This window comes from Schistocerca nitens, chromosome 12, assembly GCF_023898315.1.
Source record: "Schistocerca nitens isolate TAMUIC-IGC-003100 chromosome 12, iqSchNite1.1, whole genome shotgun sequence".
Classification (NCBI taxonomy): domain Eukaryota; kingdom Metazoa; phylum Arthropoda; class Insecta; order Orthoptera; family Acrididae; genus Schistocerca; species Schistocerca nitens.
Window position 1 is genome coordinate 65883822 of NC_064625.1, and position 11416 is coordinate 65895237.

An 11416-nucleotide genomic window follows, 5' to 3' on the forward strand; every position below is an offset into this window, starting at 1 on the left:
ATGCTACTCTATCCTGTGCAAGCCTCTTCGTCTCCCAGTACCTACTGCAGCCTACATCCTTCTGAATCTGCTTAGTGTATTCATCCCTTGGTCTCCCTCTACAATTTTTACCCCCCACGCTGCCCGCCAGTACTAAATTGGTGATCCCTTGATGCCTCAGAACATGTCCTACCAACCGATCCCTTCTTCTAGTCAAGTTGTGCCACAAACTCCTCTTCACCCCAATTCTAATCAATACCTCATCATTAGTTATGTGATCTACCCATCTAATCTTCAGCATTCTTCTGTAGCACCTCATTTCGTAAGATTCTATTCTCTTCTTGTCCAAACTATTTATCGTCCATGTTTCACTTCCATACATGGCTACACTCCATACAAATACTTTCAGAAACGACTTCCTGACACTTAAATCTATACTCGATGTTAAAAAAATTTCTCTCCTGCAGAAACGCTTTGGTTGCCATGCCAGTCTACATTTTATATGCTCTCTACTTCGACCATCATCAGTAATTTTACTCCCCAAATAGCAAAACTCCTTTACTACTTTAAGTGTCTTATTTCCTAATCTAATTCCCTCAGCATCACCCGACTTAATTCGACTACATTCCATTATCCTCGTTTTGCTTTTGTTGATGTTCGCCTTATATCCTCCTTTCAAGACACTGTCCATTCCGTTCAACCGCTCTTCCAAGTCCTTTGCTGTCTCTGACAGAATTACAATGTCATCGGCGAACCTCAAGGTTTTTATTTCTTCTTCATGGATTTTAATACCTACTCCGAAAATGTCTTTTGTTTCCTTTACTGCTTGCTCAATATACAGATTGAATAGCATCGGGGAGAGGCTACAACACTGTCTCACTCCCTTCCCAACCACTGCTTCCCTTTCATGTCCCTTGACTCTTTATAACTGCCATCTGGTTTCTGTATAAATTGTAAATAGCCTTTCGCTCCCTGTATATTACCCCTGCCACCTTCAGAATTTGAAAGAGAGTATTCGGGTCAACATTGTCAAAAGCTTTCTCTAAGTCTACAAATGCTAGAAACATAGGTTTGCCTTTCCTTAATCTTTCTTCTAAGATAAGTCGTAGGGTCAGTATTGCCTCACGAGTTCCGACATTTCTACGGAATCCAAACTGATCTTCCCCGAGGTCGGCTTCTAGTTTTTGCATTCGTCTGTAAAGAATTCGCGTTAGTATTTTGCAGCTGTGACTTCTTAAACTGATAGTTCGGTAATTTTCACATCTGTCAACACCTGCTTTCTTTGGGATTGGAGGAGGAAGGATATAGCAAAAGAAGTGAGATTTGTCAAGTTCTCCACCTCTCATAGAAAGTACGGTGCAAATGAAGTTATATTTCCTCCAGAAACTCCATCGATGGAAGAATAAATGTTGCAGTCGCACAGTCCTTAGGTCTCCAATGAATTCCCGTTTATCATCTGCATTTCTACTTGGTGTTGCAATGTTAATGGCCAGTAGTGTAGTTTTTACACTTTCAGTAAGTTACATAACGGCGAATGTTCTTTGACTGTACTTCCAAGAGGAAGTATTCGTACTGAAAGATCGCTGCTTCTTACGCCGCCTCATTCTTTTCTGCGATCTCGATTTTCTTGCCTGGTTTTCACAGGCCCCGCTGCGTTTGCTGTAAATAGGGAGCTATTAAGGTGTCTGATAGGCTGCAGTTTAGAACTATCAAGAAGAAGCTCTTCTACGTTCATCAAATCACAGAGAAAAAGGCTTCGCTAAGATTGTGATCAGCAAATACTGCAGAGGGACGGTCTGCATTGTGTTGTAACAGTGAGCTAGAGGCGCGCTCTGCACTTATTGCCGAGAAAAGAACTCTGCTGTATCTGTACTGAAAGATTCCAACGGGCTTTCTACACACATCGGGAGTATTTGAATACCTGTCCAGAATGGTTGTATGGATCAGTGGACAACTGATGAGAGAAAACGGTCACTAAATCAGAATGACTAAACAGAGCAGGCAGAGTAGGCAGTTAAGCAGAATTTGTGGACAAATAATGCTCACGATTCTACAACTCGACGCAAAAAAAACTCGGTTGCAGCCCCACATTAACATGTACAGTTTCAGAAATGATCACTAAACATAAGACATATCTACAATTTATTATATTATGACAAGAAACTACGTAACTCTATAAAAATCAACATGGATTTCGCAAACAGAGATCCTGCGAAACTCAGCTCGCACTGTTCCTCCGTGAGATCCGTAGTGCCGTGGACAACGGCGCTCTGGTTCATGCCGTGTTCCTTGATTTCAATAAGGCATTTGACACCGTCCCGCAATGCCGTTTAGTGAAAAAAAGAAATACGAGCTTACAGACTATCGGAGCAGCCTTGCGATTCGATTCAAGACTTTCTTGCGGACACAACTTAACACGCCACTCGAAATCGACAAATGTAAAGGTAATGTCCGGAGTACCACAGGGAAGTGTGACGGGATCGTTGCTATTTCCAATACACACACACATCAAAAAAAGTTTTGCATCAGCCCAGTTCCCAGAACTCCTGAAGACAGATGTTGATTGTTGATACTGTATCACAGGCACAGTCCCTTTGACTGTTCAGAGAAGTCACTAAACCCGCCAAAAGATGTAAATAATCATACATGAGCAGCGCCTATTCGACGGAGGGGGTCCGACAGCCGATCAGTTCCAGTTATTCCACCAGGAAGGAGGTACACGGCTCGTATTGTCTGTAGTTCAACCGTGCCTAGACGGTCAATTCCGCGGTTCGATAACGTCCGCGTTGTTACTTTGTGCCAGGAAGGGCTCTCAACAAGGGAAGTGTCTAGGCGTCTCGTAGTGAACCAAAGCGATGTTGTTCGGACATGGCGAAGATACAGGGAGACAGGAACTCGCTTAGGCCGTCCAAGGGCTATTACTGCAGTGGATGACCATTACCTTCGGATTATGGCTCGGAGAAACCCTGACTGCAACGCCACCATGTTGAGTAATGCTTTTCGTGCAGCCACAGGACGTCGTGTTATGACTCAAACTGTGTGCAATAGGCTGTCTGATGCGCAACTTCACTCCCGACGTCCCTGTCGAGGTCCATCTTTGCAACCAATACACCGTGCAGTGCGGTGCAGATGGGCCCAACAACATGCCAAATAGACCGCTCAGGATTGGCATCACGTTCTCTTCACCGATGAGTGTCGCTATGCCTTCAACCACACAATCGTCACAGATGTGTTTGGAGGCCTGCCGGTCAGGCTGAATGCCTTAGACACAATGTCCAGTGAGTGGAGCAATGTGAAGGTTCCCTGCTGTTTTGGGATGGCATTGTGTGGGGCAGACCTACGGCGCTAGTGGTCATGGAAGGCGCCATAATGGCTGTACGACACGTGAATGCCATCCCCTGACAACAATATCAGCAGCATACTGGAGAGGCATTCGTCTTCAAGGAGGATGATTCGCGCTCCCATCGTGCATATTTTGTGAATTAGTTCCTTTAGGATAACGGCATCGCTTCACTAGAGTGGCCAGCATGTTCTCCAGACATGAACCCCATCGAACATGCCTAGGATACACTGCAAAGGGCTGTTTATGGACGAGGTGACCCACTAACCACTCAGAGGGGTCTACGCTGAACCGCCATTGATGAGTGGGACAATCTGGACCAACAGTGCCTTGATGAACTTGTGAATAGTATGTCACTACGAATACAGGCATGCATCAATGCAAGAGGACGTGCTACTGGGTATTACAGATACCGGTGTGTGCAGCAATCTAGATCACCACTTCTGAAGGTCTCGCCATATCGTGGTACAACATGCAATGTGTGGTTTTCATGAGCAATAAAAAGAGCGGAATTGATGTTTATGTTGATCTCTGTTACAATTTTCTATACTGGTTCCGGAACTCTCGGAATCGAGATGATGGAAAACATTTTTTGATATGTGTATATAAATTAGTAGGAAGCGTCGAACGGTCTTTAAGGCTATTAGCAGATAATGCAATTATCTATATCAAAGTAGCAATGCCAGAAGATAGTAAGAATTTGCAGAACGACCTGCAGAGAATTGATGAATGGTGCAGGATCTGGCAGTTGACACTGAACGTAAATTAATGTAACATGTTGCACATACATAGGAAAAGAAATTCACTATGTACAGTTACACTATTGACGACAAACAGCTAGAGACAGCGTCTGCCTTAAAATATCTAAGCGCAACTATCTAGAGCGACCTTAAGTGGATTGACCACATAAAACAGACAGTGGGAAAAGCGGATACCAGACTCACAGTCATCGGAAGAATCTTAAGAAAATGTAACTCATACACGAAAGAAGTGGCTTATAAGGCGCTAGTTCGCCTGATTCTTGAGTATTTTTCATTTATCTGTGAGTCTATCAGGTAGGACTGATAGAGGGGATAGAGAAGATCCAACGAAGAGCGGCGCGTTTCGTTACGGGATCGTTTAGCTGGCGAGAGACCGTTACGGAGATGCTACTGGCAGACGTTACAAGAGAGGCGTTGTGCATCACGGAGAGATTTACGTTGAAATTGCAGGAGAGCACTTTTCAAGAGAGGTCGCACAACATATTACTTCCACACACAAACATCTCGCGTATTGAGGACGAGGAGAAAATTCGGGAAATTAGAGCCAATACAGAGGCTTATCGACAATCATTCTTCCCACGCACTATTCGCGAGTGTAACAGGTTTGAAGGGATCAGATAGTGGTACCGAAAGTACCCTCCGACACTCACCGTGCCGAGTATGATGTAGGTGAACTGATAGAAACCTGCGTTATATTTGTGGCTTGAAACTTGTAAGAGAGGAATCCCAATTTTTGATTTAAGTACTATTGGAGTCGAAGCTAATTTTAGACTGTGAAGAGGGGGAGGGGCTATGGGGGGGGGGGGGAGGGGGGGCTCAAAATTAACTTATTTCGATTCTGGGAAACACACACAGACATACAGAGAGAGGGTAAACACTGTCACAAATGAACGCATGAAACTTTTACGCGACCTGCTTACAAATAATTTACATTTGTTGCACATAGTGCCAGGATTAACTGAACGCATTCCAGAGAATTACTGCACCAGTTGAGTGGTACTAAACGTACAAGGCAGTCACTGCCATCAACACAATGTTTGCAAGCTGCGACCATTAACTTGTCAGACAGTAGATTATGAACATAAAACTGACCAGAAACTTAATATGGGTCAGCGACATTAAAGACAAACTCACCTAGTTTCTTATCTATTTCAAGCCACTGACAACCGAAAGAAGCACCATTTCAGTTACAATAGGGGTTTTGACTATGATTGATCGTGAAGGAAATGGCTGCCGCAGGGGTTGCAGAACACGAGAAACTGCGTGCAGTACGACCACTTAACGTTTTTCACATATACTGACACGTCTAACAAAAACACAACAGCCTTAACATCCTCGACGAACATACAAATCACACATTTTCGCAACTGCCTATGAGCACTATCGCTATCGATCACGTGTCAGTCTCATCTCGAGTTGATTATCTCTTACCTCTACCCCGAGAAAACTTTCTGCTGGACGCTGGAAAATTGGCTCTGAGCACTATGGGACGTAACTTCTGAGGTCATCAGTCCCCTAGAACTTAGAACTACTTAAACCTAACGAACCTAAGGACATCACACACATCCATGCCCGAGGCAGGATTCGAACCTGCGGCCATAGCGGTCGCGCGGTTCCAGACTGTAGAGCCTAGAACCGCTCGGCCACCACGGCCGGCGGACGCTGGAAACCTACAATAAGATCTTCTGTTGCAGAACTCTGTTATAAAATACTGCAAGCTTCAAATTCGCCTCGTTAAGTGACTGTCGAAGACAGAGCAAACAACACAAGTGTCGCAAAGCCACAGCAGCTCGTATACATAAGCCGTTCAAAGAGCAATTATTCGTCGAGGGAAAACACTCAAAGAGTAAATAATACGTGGCGGGAAAAACAATCTCGTAGCGAATATGACTGAAAGTTGCCCATCAGTCATACAGAATTTTGACATGAACTAAAAATCAAATATATTAACTGAAGCAATGTATTGTTTTGTAAATAACAACGTCGATTGCACTAGCCCTCTGTCAACCTGTACGTTTACAGAAATAATCCCTGCAAATTTTTTCATCAATTGATATGACACTATTAATAAAGACCACAGATTCGACAACTGAACTTGCGTGTCTCAGCGCTGCAGCCTGAAGTTTTTAGCCGACAGTTCGTCATACCGATAGCTAAACATGCTGGCAAAAGAACCGTGAATATTAGTCTTTCTTTCTTTGTTACAGATCTGCGTATTAAAGAAATAAAGTTCTGCTAAACCCCTTGTTTATTCACATAAAAATCAATATTTACACGTGATTCGTGTGGTTCTGGACCATTCACGATTTATTCCTATTGGGTATGTGGGTTTTAAAAGTAGTCTCATGACAAGGGGTGTTATCAGGAATTAGGAAATGTGTCAAAGACTACACTCAGCAGTCCACATCATTCATAATTGACAGTTCTTTATCCAGTGGCACCTCAATAAGTTTAAATGATAACGCAGTGAACGACCTACTAAGGGCTCACATTGATTTCTTGTCTGTAATGCTAGAGTATGTGCTAGCCAACATCAAGAAACGAGATATACCCCACTTCTACGGAAAATTATCATCATACAAGGTCCGATCCAAAAGTTTACGTCTGAAGGCGTTACTGCAGCGTATATGCAATGTAGCGCAACACCGATGCGAGTATATAAGGACCGACATGTAGGCGAGGGATTGATGTGACATTCGTGTCTTTCCGACGTGTATGTAGTATATGCTGAAACGTGAACTGTGACGACGTTGTCACCAAATGCGTCCAAAGAGGAACAACGTGCTGTTGTTCTTTTCTGCCGAAGGTCAAACGCCGGTAGACATCCATCGGAGTATGAAGAGGGTGTATGGGGAAGCACGTCCGTCGAAAGCTACCGTAGTGGAATGGCAAAACAAATTCCGTGCTGATCGCGACTCAATGAACGGCAAATCTACTTCACTGGGGAACGGTAACTGCGCATCGCTGGAAAGAGAGAGCAGTGTACAGGCCATTTTCCAGAAAGAAATATTATCGATCCTCAGAATTTCTGTGCTCAAGCCGCAAACAACCTTGTGGGTAACGACGTAAACGCAGTGCCAGAAATTACGATTACTGTTGTCACTGTAAACGATGCTATAAACTTTTTTTGGAGAATCCACTGCACTCTGGAAATACGTTTCCAATTTATCACGAATGTGAGAGACGAGATAGTGTGAAAAGATATAAAATCGTAACACTATTTTTTCAACATTTCCCAGACATTGTGAGAACTCTAGAGAAATTGTCTGCAAACGGAAATTATGATCTACGATCAGTTGCATTCAGCCATACCAAACCAGTGCTCATCTTACTTTTACAGACAATAGGCAACTACTCAGCAGTTATGGAACTAGTACTTCACGCGATATTGGCAAGCCTGTATTATTCCAAACTAAGATTCAATGTTTCTTCGGACATGCACTGCTGCGACTAAGTCCTTATCAAATATACGAAATGTATTCGCAGTTGTGAATATGGACAATCATCAGCTGTATAATGGAATGACGGCAGTGAAAACTCGTGCCGGACCGACGCTCGATCCTTGATTGCCAGCCTACCTCCAGCCGTCGGCTTACCATTTGACTACCCTAGCACGATAAATGGCCACCCATCGCCTTACCGTTTGACTACCCTAGCACGATAAATGGCCACACCCGAACTTCCATATATCGTCAACCATCTGACTACAACCTGTACTAGTACATCCATTATGTATATTTCCGTGGAGAGGAGACATTTCACTTGAAAGTCGCTTGCCCAGAATCGGCGGATAAATATGATAGTGCAGTGCCTGTGTTATACAGAATGGATGGAGACTCATCGTGAAATGTAGAAGCAATTTCGGGTGTGCCCAAGGGAAGTATGTTGGGACCCTTCCTGTTCGTGTTGTGTTGTTGTGGTCTTCAGTCCGGAGACTGGTTTGATGCAGCTTTCCATGCTACTCTATCCTGTGCAAGCTTCTTCATCTCCCAGTACTTACTGCAACCTACATCCTTCTGAATCTGCTTAGTGTATTCATCTCTTGGTCTCCCTCTACCATTTTTACCCTCCACGCTGCCCTCCAGTACTAAATTGGTGATCCCTTGATGCCTCAGAACATGTCCTACCAACCGATCCCTTCTTCTGGTCAAGTTGTGCCACAAACTCCTCTTCTCCCCAATTCTAATCAGTACATCCTCATTAGTTATGTGATCTACCCATCTAATCTTCAGCACTCTTCTGTAGCACCACATTTCGTAAGATTCTATTCTCTTCTTGTCCAAACTATTTATCGTCCATGTTTCACTTCCATACATGGCTACACTCCATACAAATACTTTCAGAAACGACTTCCTGACACTTAAATCAATACTCGATGTTAACAAATTTCTCTTCTTCAGAAACGCTTTCCTTACCATTGCCAGTCTACATTTTATATCCTCTCTACTTCGACCACCATCAATTATTTTATTCCCAAAATAGCAAAACTCCTTTACTACTTTGAGTGGCTCATTTCCTAATCTAATTCCCTCAGCATCACCCGACTTAATTCGACTACATTCCATTATCCTCGTTTTGCTTTTGTTGATGTTCGCCTTATATCCTCCTTTCAAGACACTGTCCATTCCGTTCAATTGCTCTTCCATGTCCTTTGCTGTCTCTGACAGAATTACAATGTCATCGGCGAACCTCAAGGTTTTTATTTCTTCTCCATGGATTTTAATGCCTACTCCGAATTTTTCTTTCGTTTCCTTTACTGCTTGCTCAATATACAGATTGAATAACATCGGGGAGAGGCTACAACCCTGTCTAACTCCCTTCCAAACCACTGCTTCCCTTTCATGTCCCTCGATTCTTATAACTGCCATCTGCTTTCTGCACAAATTGTAAATAGCCTTTCTCTCCCTGTATTTTACCCTTGCCACCTTCAGAATTTGAAAGAGAGTATTTCAGTCAACATTGTCAAAAGCTTTCTCTAAGTTTACAAATGCTAGAAACGTAGGTTTGCCTTTCCTTAATCTTTATTCTAAGATAAGTGGTAGGGTCAGTATTGTCTCACGTGTTCCAACATTTCTACGGAATCCAAACTGATCTTCCCCGAGGTCGGCTTCTACCAGTTTTCCATTCGTCTGTAAAGAATTCGCGTCAGTATTTTGCAGCTGTGACTTACTAAACTGATAGTTCGGTAATTTCACATCTGTCAACACCTGCTTTCTTTGGGATTGGAATTATTATTTTCTTCTTGAAGTCTGAGGGAATTTCGCCTGTCTCATACATCTTGCTCACCAGATGGTAGAGTTTTGTCAGGACTGGCTCTCCCAAGGCTGTCAGTAGTTCTAATGGAATGTTGTCTACTCCCGGGGCCTTGTTTCGACTCAGGTCTTTCAGTGCTCTGTCAAACTCTTCACGCAGTATCATATCTCCCATTTCATCTTCATCTACATCCTCTTCCATTTCCATAATATTGTCCTCAAGTACATCGTCCTTGTATAGACCCTCTATATACTCCTTCCACCTTTCTGCTTTCCCTTCTTTGCTTAGAACTGGGTTTCCATCTGAGCTCTTGATATTCATGCAAGTGGTTCTCTTTTCACCAAAGGTATCTTTAATTTTCCTGTAGGCAGTGTCTATCTTGCCCCTAGTGAGATAAGCCTCTACATCCTTACATTTGCCTCTAGTCATCCCTGCTTAGTCATTTTGCACTTCCTGTCGATCTCATTTTTGAGACGTTTGTATTCCTTTTTGCCTGCTTCCTTTGCTGCATTTTTGTATTTTCTCCTTTCATTAATTAAATTCAGTATCTCTTCTGTTACCCAAGGATATCTACTTGCCCTCGTCTTTTTACCTACTTGATCCTCTGCTGCATTCACTATTTCATTTTTCAAAGCTACCCATTCTTTTTCTACTGTATTTCTTTTCCCTTCCTGTCAATTTTTCCATTATGCTCTTCCTGAAACTCTGTACAACCTCTGGTTTAGTCAGCTTATCCGGGTCCCATCTCCTTAAATGGCAACCTTTTTGCAGTTTCTACAGTTTTAATCTACAATTCATAACCAATAGATTGTGGTCAGAATCCACATCTGCCCCTAGAAATGTCTTACAATTTAAAATCTGGTTCCTAAATCTCTGTCTTACCATTATATAATCTATCTGAAACCTTTTAGTATCTCCAGGGTTCTTCCATGTATACAACCTTCTTTCATGAATCTTGAAGCAAGTGTTAGCTATGGTTAAGTTAGGCTCTGTGCAAAATTCTACCAGGCGGCTTCCTCTTTCATTTCTTAGCCCCAATCCATATTCACCTACTATGTTTCCCTCTCTTCCTTTACCCCCTGTCGAATTCCAGTCACCCATGACTATTAAATTTTCGTCTCCCTTCACTACCTGAATAATTTCTTTTATCTTATTACACATTTCATCAAATTCTTCATCATCTGCAGAGCTACTTGGCATATAAACGTGTACCACTGTAGTAGGTTTGGGCTTCGTGTCTATCTTGGCCACAATAATGCATTCACTATGATGTTTGTAGTAGCTTACCCGAACTCCTATTTTTTTTATTCATTAGTAAACCTACTCCTGCATTACCCCTATTCGATTTTGTATTTATAACCCTGTTTTCACCTGACCAGAAGTCTTGTTCCTCCTGCCACCGAACTTCACTAATTCCCACTATATCTAACTTTGACCTATCCATTTCCCTTTTTAAATTTTCTAACCTACCTGCCCGATTAAGGGATCTGACATTCCACGCTCCGACCTGTAGAACGCCAGTGTTCTTTCTCCTTATAACGACAACCTCTTGAGTAATCCCCGCCCAGAGATCCGAATGGGGGACTATTTTACCTCCGGAATATTTTACCCAAGAGGACGCCATCATCATTTAATCATACAGTAAAGCTGCATGCCCTCGGGAAAAATTACAGTTGTAGTTTTCCCTTGCTTTTAGCCGTTCACAATACCACAACAGCAAGGCCGTTTTGGTTAGTGTTACAAGGCCAGATCAGTCAATCATCCAGACTGTTGCCCCTGCAACTACTGAAAAGGCTGCTGCCCCTCTTCAGGAACCACACGTTTGTCTGGCCTCTCAACAGATACCCCTCCGTTGTGGTTGCACCTACGGTACGGCCATCTGTATCGCTGAGGCACGCAAGCCTCCCCACCAACGGCAAGGTCCATGGTTCATGCGGGGGGGGGGGGGGGGGGGGCGAGGGTGGCCTTCCTGTTCATGTTGTATATTAATGATCTTGCAGACAATAATAATACACTACTGGTAATTAAAATTGCTACACCAAGAAGAAATGCAGATGATAAACGGGTATTCATTGGACAAATA